Here is a 12080-nt window from a genome sequence, read left to right as displayed (position 1 = left end):
TTTTTTTTTAATTTTTAAATTTTTTTTGTGTGTTTGTTAGTTCATCTATTTAAAAAATATTTTACCTTTGTGCATGAATGTATATGTGAGGGTATGATCTGTATCCTCACCTTTCTATTTCTTTTCATTTTCTTTCTTCTTTTATTTTTCGTTTATGTGTTTGTGTGAATGATTGAGTGTTCGTCTTTCAGTTTTTTGTTTTTGCTCTCTTGTTCTTCTCTTTTTTAATTTTTAAAAATTGTAAAAAATTTATCATAAAGATGTGGGGTACAATTCAGGGTTAGGTATACAAACATTGATTATGCAGGTACCATTGTTGATGAAGTATGTCCCTCTCTCCCCTAGCAGTTTCCCTCAACTGCCAATCCCACCCCCTCCCCTGTCAATTTCCCACTACTGCCAATCCCTTTCTTATAGTATATAATTGTTCAAGGTCCACTTATGAGTGAGATCATATGGTACTCTGTTCTTTGTTTCTGCAATAGATCACTGAGTATGATCAACTCCAAATCATTCCAAGTTGCTGCAAAGTCCATATGTTTGTCTTTCTTTATGGCTGCATAATATCCCATTGTGTATATTTACCACATTTAAAAAATCCAGTTCAGCTTCAATGGACAACATGGTTGATTCCATGCTTTTGCTATTGTGAATAGAGCTGCAACAAGCATATGCATGCAGGTATCTTTTTAGTAGAATGATTTGAGTTCCTCCGTGTATATTCCCAATAGGGGAATTGCTGGGTCATATGGAAGGCCAATTTCTAGTTCTTTCAGAAATTGCCACATTGTCTTCCAAAGAGGTTGCACTAGTTTGCATTCCCACCAGCAGTGCAGAAGTGGTTCTTTTCTCTGCATCCTCGCCAGCATCTGTTGCTGTTTGTTTTATTAATGATGGCCATTCTTACTGGGGTTAGGTGATATCTCAGTGTGGTTTTGATTTGCATTTCTCTGATGATGAGTGAGGCTGAGCACTTTTTCATGTGTCTTTTGGTTGCCCATATATCTTCTTCTGAGAAGTGTCTATTCATGTCTTTTGCCCACTTTTTAATGGAGTAGTTTGTTTTTTTCCCTTCAGTGCGTTTGAGTTCCTTGTAGATTCTAGATGTTAGGCCTTTATCAGATATACAGCTGGCAAATATTTTTTTCCCAGTCTGGTCTATTTCTTTGCTCTCTTGATGGTTTCTTTTGCTTTGTAGAAGCTCATTAGTTTGATGAGGTCCCACTTGCCTATCTTATTTCTTAAGATAATGACCTTTAGGGATCTGGATAGGAATTGGTTGCCAGTTCCCATTTCCATAAGGGTCTCAACTGGGTTTTCTAAGATTCTTACAGTTTGAGGTTTTATGTTAGGTCTTTGATCCATTTAGAGTTAATTTTTGTGTATGGTGGTAAGTGGGGTCCTGTTTCAATCTTCCGCATGTGATCAGCCAGTTTTCCCAGCACCATTTACTGAATAGGTTCTTATCTCCCCAGTGGTTGTGTTGGATGCTTTGTCAAAGATGAGTTGGTTGAGGAATTGAGACTTTGCTTCCAGAATCTCTATCCTGTTCCACTGGTCTATGTGCCTGTTCTTGTACCAGTACCAGGTTGTTTTGATTACTGTAGGCTTATAGTAAAGTTTGAAGTCCAGAAGTGCGGTATCTCCTGCTTTGTTTCTTTTGCTAAGGATTGTTTTGGCTATTCATATTTCCATATGAATTTTTATATTGTCATTTCCAGCTCTGAGAAGAATAATGTTGGTAACTTTAAAAAAAAATAGCAAACATTTATTGGTGTCACTTATGGCAGAAAAAAAATTCCTACACCAGATGCACATGACCCAATTGTTAAATAGAACATTTCAAGGTGGACACACACCCTAACTGAGTTTTACCCACTTTTTAAGATAGCCAATTCCTCTTCTCCCCCTACCCCAAGACATGAGCAATTGCTAATGAAAAGCAGTAAACAGCTACTTGAGCTATAGCATTGTCAACTCCACTCTGAGGTGAAGATTCTAATTGCATTCGATACTTCAGTTCTCTCAATTTCTCCTAACAAAAGTTTCTGAGTTCAGTATTTACAATTATTATAGCATTCGTAGATCAGTGCCTACAACTCACCTTTTTCTGCTGTATCCTCTTCACCCGTTGGGAGAGGGCCTGCACTTCCATAGAGTTTGCTGATAATTGGCTGAACAATTTCTTCTAGCTCCTTCTTTTTAGCTTTGATGTCTTCAATGTCAGTATCTTGGTGGCTTTCCAGTCATTCGATCTTTTCTTCTACAGCTTTTTCCATGGTCTCCTTATCTTCAGAGGAAAGTTTACCTCCCAGCTTTTCTTTATCTCCAATCTAATTCTTTAGAGAATAGGCATAGCTGTCCAATTCATTTCTAGTATCAGTGCACTCCTTAAACTTTTTGTCTTCCTCAGCAAATTTCTCAGCATCATTAAGTATCCTTTTAATTTTTTTCAGGTGTCAGGTGATTCTGGTCATTGGTAATCGTGATCTTATTTTTGTTCCCTGTACCTTTGTCTTCAGCTGTAACTCAAAGAATGCCATTCACATCTATCTTAAAAGTGACTTCTATCTGTGGGACCCCATGGGGAGCAGGAGGAATGCCAGTCAGATCAAATGTACCCAGAAGGTGATTGTCTTTTGTTAGGGGTAATTCACCTTAATAGACCTTGACTTTAACAGTTGGTTGGCTATCAGAAGTGGTAGAAAAGATTTGAGACTTCTTGGTGGGCACCACAGTGTTCCTTGGAATCAGTTTGGCCATGACACCTCCCACAGTTTCAGTACCAAGTGTAAGGGGACATACATCAAGCAGTACTGAATCTCATGTATCTTGATCACCAGAGAGGACACCAACCTAGACAGCAGCACCATGTGCTACAGCTTCATCTGGGTTTATGCCATGGGATGGCTCCTTGCCACTGAAGAACTGTTTAACCAGTTGTTGAATCTTTGGAATTTGAGTAGAGTCATCAACAAGAAGAATTTCATCGATATCAGCCTTCTTCAAATCAGAATCTTCCAACACTTTCTGGACAGACTTCATGGTAGATCGGAACAGGTCCATGTTTAGTTCTTCAAATTTGGCCCGAGTCAGGGTCTCAGAAATGTCTTCTTCTTCATAGAAGGACTCGATTTCAATTCTTGCTTGATATTGAGAAGGCAAGGCCCGTTTGGCCTTTTCTACCTCATGCCAGAGTTTCCGCACAGCTCTGTTATCTTTCCTAGAATCCTTGCCAGTCTTCTTTTTGTAAAGTTTGATGAAGTGCTCCATAACACACTGGTCAAAGTCTTCACCACCCAGATGAGTATCTCCATTAGTGGCCACGACTTCGAAGACATCATTGTTAATGGTGAGAAGAGACACATCAAAGGTTCCACCACCCCAGTCAAACACCAGGATGTTCTTCTCTCCCTCCCTCTTATGCAGGCCATAAGCAATAGCAGCTGCTGTAGGCTCATTAATGATCCTCATAACATTTAGTCCAGCAATAGTTACAGCATCTTTGGTTGCTTGGCACTGGGCATCATTGAAATAGACTGGTACAGTAACAACTGCATGGGTAACCTTCTTTCCCAAATAAGCCTCAGCGGTTTCTTTCATTTTAGTGAGAACCATGGCAGAAATTTCTTAAGGAGCAAATGTCTTTGTTTTCCCACCTCCAATATCAACTTGAATGTATGGTTTAGTTTTATTTTCTATCACGTTGAAAGGCAAGAATTTGATGTCCTGCTGCACAGACAGGTCGTTCCATGTGCGACCTATGAGCTGCTTGGCATAGAAGACCGTGTTCTCAGGGTTAGAGGTGAGTTGGTGCTTGGTGGCATTGCCGATCAGATGCTCCCCTTCAGGGGTGAAGGCCACATAGGATGGCGTGATGCCGTTGCCTTGATCATTAGTGATGATCTCCACGCAGCTGTTCTTGAACACCCCGATGCAGGAGTAGGTGGTCCCTAAGTCGATGCTGACCACTGTGCCATGTCCTCCTTCTTGTCCTCCTTGTCTGCCCGTGCCGCGCCAAGGAGCAGTAGCATCACTGCCACCAGCAAGAGCTTCATTTTGTCGGCAATGGGTCAGCAGGCAGGCAGGATGTTGCTGGTAATCCGGTCAGGGTCAAAGCACTGGGGTGCAGTGAAGTTACCTACCTCTCACTTCTGGAAACACACAAGTAGATCTGTGGGTGCTGTCTTGGCTGGTGTTCGATGCTGGTAACTTAATGGGTATGGCGTTGAATCTGTAGATTGTCTTTGGTAGGTTGGACATTTTAGCAATGTTGATTCTTTCTATCCATGAGCATGGAATATTTTTCCATTTGTTTGTGTCTTCTTGGATTTCTTTGAGCAGCATTTTGTAGTTCTCATTGTAAAGGTCTTTCACTTCTCTGGTTAGGAAGTTGCCAAGGTATTTCATTTTTGTATGGCTATTGTGAATGGGATTGTGCTTTTATTTGGGTCTCTGCTTGCTTGTTGTTGGTGTATAGGAATGCAACTGTCTTTTGCACATTTATTTTGTGCCCTGAGATTTTGCCAAAGTCCCCTGCTATAATAGTGTTAGAGTCAATATCTCTTTTTAGTTTACTTAGTAGTTGTTTTATAAAGGCTGGTGCTCCTGTTTTCCATGCTTATCATCTTGTTATTTATTTCCTGGAATAAATTTTTTATTGCCAAAATCTCTGTTAAAATTTATTTCAGTGTTGCATCTTGTTTTCCTTGAGTCTTATTCACTCTTTCCATCCATTCCCTAATCCCTGTCATTTTCTGGGGACAGTCGTTGGTGACTTCCATTGTTTGGGCACTGAGGTCTGATTTTTCAGGAGTTTTGTCTTTGGTACACTTGAAATTGCCTGAGCCCTTCCTTTGTTTTTTCCTCATTTGTGACAGATCTCTTGTTTCTCTCTTTAGCTCTGTTATTCTGATGTTTGCTCAGTCCTCTATTCTTCCCTGATCCAGGCTCTGGATTTGTTCTATTTTGAAATAGGATATTTTTTAGTTTAACATGTGTGTCAATAAAAGTGTGAAGGTTCAATCAGAATTTCTTTGTTTTTTCCCCCTGGTCTTTCTCTTTTTCTTAACCATTCATTGTGTGCTAGGTGTGTGTGTGTGTGTGTGTGTATGTTTATTTTCCTGGTTTTTTTTTGTTTGTTTTATTTCACTTTGTTTTTATCCAGTTTGTTTTGGATGTATGTGTATGTCTGTGTGTTCAATTGTTTCTTGCTTTGGTTTCTGCTTTCATTGTTCTGTGTTTCTTTTCTTTTTTAAAAAAATCTTGTCTATCTTATTTCAGTCTATTTTTCTCTGTGCTCTGTGCAGCCATTGTATCTTGGACTCAGAGGTACACACATGTACCCATTGCAATGTTATATAGAGTGGTGGTGGGGAGTGTGTCTCAGGGAACACATACCCCACAATCAGTGAACATTTTAATTTGCAAGTAGTTTCTGAATCTGAGCTCCCCATTCCCTACATTATTTGACTTTCAAAACTACAACAGACAGCAAAGCTTCCCACCCACAGTCCTGTTTCAAAATAGAACAAATCCAGAGCCTGGATCAGGGAAGACTAGAGGGCTGAGGAAACATCAGAAGGGAAAGTCTCTCCCACTGACACTGAATAACAGAACTAAAGAGAAAAACAAGAGATCTGTCACACATGAGGAAAAATAAAGGAAGACCACAGGTAATTTAAGGGTAATAAAGAGAAAACTCCTGAAAAATCAGACCTGGAAGCTCAAACAATGGGAATCACCAATGAGTGACCCCAGAATATGATAGGGATTAGGGACTGGATGGAAAGAGTAAGTAGGACTCAAGAAAAACAAGATGCAACACTGAAAGAACTTGTAACAGAGATTTTGGTAATAAAAATTTTCATTCAGGAAATAAATAACAAGATGACAAGCATGGTAGCAGAAGAAAGAATTTAAGAACTTGAACACCAGAACATGGAATTAAAACAATCTGTAAAAAACATAGAAAGAAGACTCTGAAAGAAAGAACAAAGCCTACAAGAGATGTGTGATTATATCAAGAGGCTGAACCTATACCTGTTTGATATCTCAGAAGAAGAAAGGGAAATGGAGACACACTTGGAGTTAGTATTCCAAGAGGTAATCCTAGAAAACTTTCCCCATCTTACCAGATGTGACCAGTCAAGCAAAAGAGATATAGAGTACTCCTACAAGTTATCAAATGCAAAGACCAACCCCTAGACACATAGTAATTCACCTACAAAAAGTAGACACAAAGGGAAAATCCTAAAGGAAGTGAGAAAGGGCACACTACCTACTGGGGTAAGTCAATCAGAATAGCAGCAGACCTATCGGCAGAAACACTACAAGCAAGAAGGGACTGGAGTCCAATATTCAAAGTCCTCAAAGAAAAGCAGTTTCAACCAAGAATTTTCTACCCAACCAAGCTCAGCTTCATCAGTGATGGAGAATTAAAGTCCATCCAAGACATCCAATCCCTAAGAGATTATGAAGCTTCCAGACCAGGAAACACTTAAAAAAGTATAAGTACTGAAGAAGGAAGAAAAAAGAAAAAAAAAAAAAAGAATGATCACATACTTCCCAAGAGAACATCAGAGCACAGAATCAACAGAGAATACAGTGCAATAACAAACTTAAAAGCACACACATACATCAAGCCCAAAGCCAAAAGAAAACAAGCAAAGAAAAAACGTCATAAAAATCTCATGACAGGGATAAACAATTACATTTCAATAACCAGGCTGAAAGTGAATGAACTACATGCACCGCTGAAAAGACATGGAATGGCAAACTGGCTAAGAAACCATGACTGAGTAATTTACTGCATCCAGGAAACTCATCTCACTACAAGGAACGCACACAGACTCAAAGTTAAAGAATGGAAAATGAGTTTTAAGGCAAATGGATCACAAAAGAAGGCAGGAGTTGTTATCGTAATATCAGACAAAACAAACTTTAAGCTATCAAAAATTTAAAAAGTTACAAAAGGATACTACATAGATAGAAGGTTCAATCCAACAGCAAGAACTATTCATCCTAAACATATAGGCACCCAGTACAGGAGCACCAGTATTTGTAAAACAACTACTAAGTAAACTAAAAAAGATATTGACTTTAACACTGTTATGGCAAGGGACTTGAATACCCCACTAACAGCCCTAGATAAATCATCGAGGCAAAAAATCAACAAGGAGATCTAGAACCTAAACTTGACACTTGACCAAATGGACTTAATAGACACCTACAGATGATTCTACCCAACAAACACAGAATATACATTCTACTCATCATAACATGAAATGTACTCCAAGACTAACTACATCCTTGGCCATAAATGAAGCATAAACAAAGTCCATAAGGTTGAAATTTTGCCATGCACCTTCTCAGACCACAGTGGAATAAAAATAAATATCAACACCAACAAAATTTCCCCAAAGCCCACAAAGTCACGGACAGTAAGCAGCATGATGCTGAACAACGACTGGGTCAACACTGAAATCAAAGCAGAAATTAAAAGATTCCTGGAACCATATGAAAATGAAGAAACATCTTACCAAAACCTCTGGGATGCCATGAAATCAGTTCAAGAGGAGAATTTATATCTCTTTGAGCACACATCAAGAAAATGGAAAGATCACAAGTGAAGTGCCTAACAAATCACCTACAATAACTAGAAAGAGATCACCAAAACCCTAATTTTAGCAGAATAATCCAGATAACCAAAATAAGAGCCCGAATACGGGACACAGAAGACAAAAATATCATGGAAAACATCAACAAAACAAAAAGTTGGTTCTTTAAAAGTATTAACAAAATTGATGGACCCCTAAGCAGGCACCCTCAGGACAAGAAAAAGAAGGAAAAAACTCAAATAAACACAATCAGAAATACAAAAGATCAAATCACAACTGACCCCTAAGACACACAAAAGATTGTCAGATATTACTATGTACACCTATATGGAAACAAACTTGATAACCTAAATAAAATGGAGAACTTTCTGACATCACACAACCCCCCCAGGTTGAAACACAAAGACATTGAGACACTAAATAGACCAATAACAACCCAGGAAATTAACTCTGTCATACGAAAACTACCTACAAAAAATCCTTGAACCAGAAGGTTTTCCAGCAGAATTCTAAACTACGTACAAGGAGGTGCTGATACCTATCCCATTGAAAGTATTCCAGGCAATTGAGAAAGATGGAATTCTCCCCAAATCATTTTATGAAACTAGGATCACACTGATACCCAAACTGGGTAAAGATCCAACCAAAAAAGAGAACTACAGGCCAATATCCCTTATGAACCTAGATGCAAAATTCCTCAACAAGATTTTAGCAAATCAGATCCAGAAACACATCTCAGAAATCATCCACCATAACCAAATAGGCATCATCCCCAGGATACAGGACTGGTTCAACATTCACAAGACCATAAATGTAATTAAATGCATCAACAGATGTAAAAACAAGAACCACATGATTATCTCATTAGAGGCAGAAAAAGCTTTTGATAAAATCCAGCAACCTTTCTTCATAAACACCTTCAAACACCTAGGTATAGAAGGAACAAACCTCAAAATAGTAAGTACCATCTACCATAAACTCACAGCTCTCATATTGCTAAATGGACAGAATCTGAAAACATTTCCCCTGAAAATGGGAACAAGACAAGGCTGCCCTCTCTCACCTATCTTGTTCAACATTGTTTTGGAAGTCCTAGTTCAGGTAATTAGACAAGAGAAGGAAATCAGGAGTATCCAAATAGGAAATGAGGAAGTCAAGTTATCCCTCTTTGCTGATGATATGATACTATACTTTGAAAATTCAAAGGAATCTGTCAAAAACCTGCTTGCACTGATAGAGAACTTTGGGAAAGTCTCAAGGTACAAAATAAATGTGCAAAAGACAGTTTAATTCTTACACACCAACCAGAAGCCAAATAAAAATCAAAATCCCATTCACAGTAGCCACAAAAACCAAAACCAAAACAAAACAAAACAAAACCCTTGGCATCTTCCTAACCAGAGAAGTGAAAGAACTTTACAATGAGAACTACAAAACACTGCTCAAAGATATCCAAGAAGACGCAAACAAATGGAGAGATAATCCATGCTCATGAACAGGAAGAATCAACATTGTTAAGATGTCCATCCTACCAAAGACAATCTATAGATTCAATGCAATACCCATTAAGTTACCAACATCATTCTTCTCAGACCTGGAAGTGACAGTACAAAAATTCATATGGAAACATAAGTGACCATGAATAGCCAAAGCAATCCTTAGCAAAAGAAACAAAGCAGGAGGTATCACACTTCCAGACTTCAAACTATACAATAAGGCTACAGTAATCAAAAGAGCCTAACATTGGTTAAAAAACAGGCATATAGACCAATGGAACAAGATAGAGATTCCGGAAACAAAGCCTTAATTCCTCAACCAACTTATCTTTGACAAAGCCTGCAATAACAACCACTGGGGAGAGGAGAACCTATTCAATAAATGGTGCTGGAAAAACTGGTTTATCACATGCAGAAGATTGAAACAGGACCCCTACCTATCACTATACACGAAAATTAACTCTAAATGGATCAAAGACCTAAAAATAAAACTTACATAGTTACAACTTGTATACTATAATCTATATGCCAGACACGATGCATTTATTACATTATGCATCTACACCAATACCCCACATGGTAGTTATTGTTACCCTCATTTTGCAGATGATAGAGCATAGCTTAGTGATTAGAGTGCTAGCTCTAGCATCGACCAGGTCTGGGTTTGTGTGTCAGCACTACCACTCATTACCTACCTGTGTTGGCTTGGAAGACTCCTTAGAGAGGCAAAATAATTGTCTTTATCTGAGAAAGAGCTGTAATGACATTCCCCTCATGTGGAGAAATATGAGACCCAATTAGCCAGCAACAATTGGGATCTCAGGGTAAGATTTACACAGTAAGACCACATCAAGAGTTGTCAAAGTTGACCAACTGTAGAGTATTGTTGTAAACTAACCTTTAGCTGACTGTTGTAAATGGAAAAGCAGTCGACAACAATTACTGTTAATTAATCCTATTTTAAAGAAACAATACCATAATCAACCAGTAATCTTGCAAAACCCATCATATATCACATAGATAATTTTCCTCTTGCAAACCTCTTGTATGTCATGTAGACAATTTCCCTGATACCACAATAAACTCTCCAAACACAGCCTAGTGCTGCACTAAACTCCTCAGCGCTGCCTTATAACAATTCCCTCTAGTCTCTGCCTTTTCACAGACAGCAGACAGTCCTTTTCTTGCTGTACTTTCCATTGTTCTTGCAGCGTATTCTGTCTTTAGTAAATCTGCCTTTCTTAATTCACAACTATTTTGGTGAATTCCTTCACTGCTTGTGTTACATACTGGCTTCAACTAGTCATATGCATGACACCCCATAAGATTGCTGTAAATAAAAAAGTAAAGCCATATATATATGGCTCATCACAGGATTTGGTGAAGAATAAGGACTCAGTGAAAGTATTTTTATTATTTCTTGCTGAGAATCAGAGAGGCTCAAGTATTTGTCCAAGATCACAGAGCTTTAAAGCAGCAGAGCTTGAAATCAACTCTAAGCCTTCAGTCCACTGTTTCCATATCCTAGCTCAGAATAGTTTTACTGAAAATGCCATTTAAAATCTTGACTTTCTGGTCTGAGAACACAATATCTGATATTTCTTAGTGCTTCTGACTTTGGGGACCTGATATCCCCTTTTGTCCTCTTGCTCTATGTGGGGCAAAGTGGAAGGGAGGGAGCTCAGATATGAGCCAGCATTCTTTTTTTTTTTTTTTTTTGAATTGGAGTCTCACTCTCATCCAGACTGGAGTGCAGTGGCCCCTCCCAGCCACTGCGGCCTCGACCTGCTGGGCTCCGGCAATCCATCCGTCTCAGCCTTCCAAGTAGCTGGAACTACAGGTGCGTGCTACCATGCCCAGATAATTTTTGATTTATTGTAGAGATGAGGTCTCATCAAGTTGCCCAGGCGGGTCTCAAACCCGTGGGCTCAGGCAATCCACTTACCTTGGCCTCCCAAAGCGCTGGGATTACAGACTGAGCCACCGAGCCTGACCATGAGCCAGCATTCTATCTTCAGTTTAGGGCAAGGGTTCTTGTCTGTAGATTCATCCTTGTTTTTTCAAGAAAGCATTTGGGTTCTAAGAATATTCTTGAATACAATTTGATTCTTTCTATTTATTTATTTATTTATTTATTTATTTATTGATTGATTGATTGATTGATTGATTGAGTCAGAGTCTCACTCTGTCACCCAGGCTGGAGTGTAGTGGCACATTCACGGTATGTTCAAAGCCTTGACCTGCTGGGCTCAGGCTATCCTTCTGTCTCAGCCTTCCAACTAACTGGAACCACAGGCATGTGCCACCACACCAGGCTAATTTTTAATTTATTGTAGAGACAAGGTCTCGCCAAGTTGTCCAGGCTGGTCTTGAACCCACGGGCTCAGGCAGTCCTCTCACCTTGGCCTCCCAAAGTGCTGGGATTACAGGCATGAGCTACTGTGCCTGGCCCCAGCTTGATTATTTCATGCTTTGCAATGTATTTTAGAGAGAAAAGGTGGCAGAACAACTGGTTAGGAGGGTAGGGGTAGCTTTCCATTCTTCCTTTCTGGATGATCCACAGGATAAAAGACGAGAGTACAGAGGCACAGAAATAGCTCCCTTTCCTGCTAGACTGCTCCACAGAACATGGCATGCAAGGATGGGGCAGTTTATAAATCTGCCCATATTGGAGCAAAATACTTGGGTGTGTCCTATTTCAGGCATGTAAGTAGTCTGTATCATGAGCCTATGTTTCTCCTCAGCAGTGGTCAGAAACTGCCATGGAACTCAAAGAGAGCTTCAAACACCTATGTGATGTTCTAGGCATGTGGAACAAGGTAGATTATTTAGAGTCATTTGAAACTTTCTCATTTAAAAGTCTGCCCTGAGAAAATAGTTTTTATATCTCAAGTATGACCCATTCCTAAAAGACAATTCTAACAAATTGGTTCTGGTGGCCACTGAGACACACAGCATTTGTGAT

At 39.2% G+C, this 12080-nt stretch overlaps 1 pseudogene across 1 annotated transcript; it reads right to left on the bottom strand.

The window, feature by feature from the left end:
* Positions 1 to 1755: 1755 nt before the first annotated feature.
* LOC103270669 lies at positions 1756 to 4082 on the bottom strand (annotated as a pseudogene). The gene has a single exon (XR_002482546.1). The product of XR_002482546.1 is annotated as a 78 kDa glucose-regulated protein pseudogene (transcript).
* Between the last annotated feature and the right edge of the window lie 7998 nt (positions 4083 to 12080).

Source organism: Carlito syrichta, unplaced genomic scaffold (assembly GCF_000164805.1).
Source record: "Carlito syrichta isolate Samal-C Ts95f unplaced genomic scaffold, Tarsius_syrichta-2.0.1 Scaffold309894, whole genome shotgun sequence".
In the NCBI taxonomy this organism is placed as follows: Eukaryota; Metazoa; Chordata; class Mammalia; order Primates; family Tarsiidae; genus Carlito; species Carlito syrichta.
The sequence above is the reverse complement of the archived record's forward strand: the minus strand, read 5'-3'. Positions and strand labels throughout refer to the sequence as shown.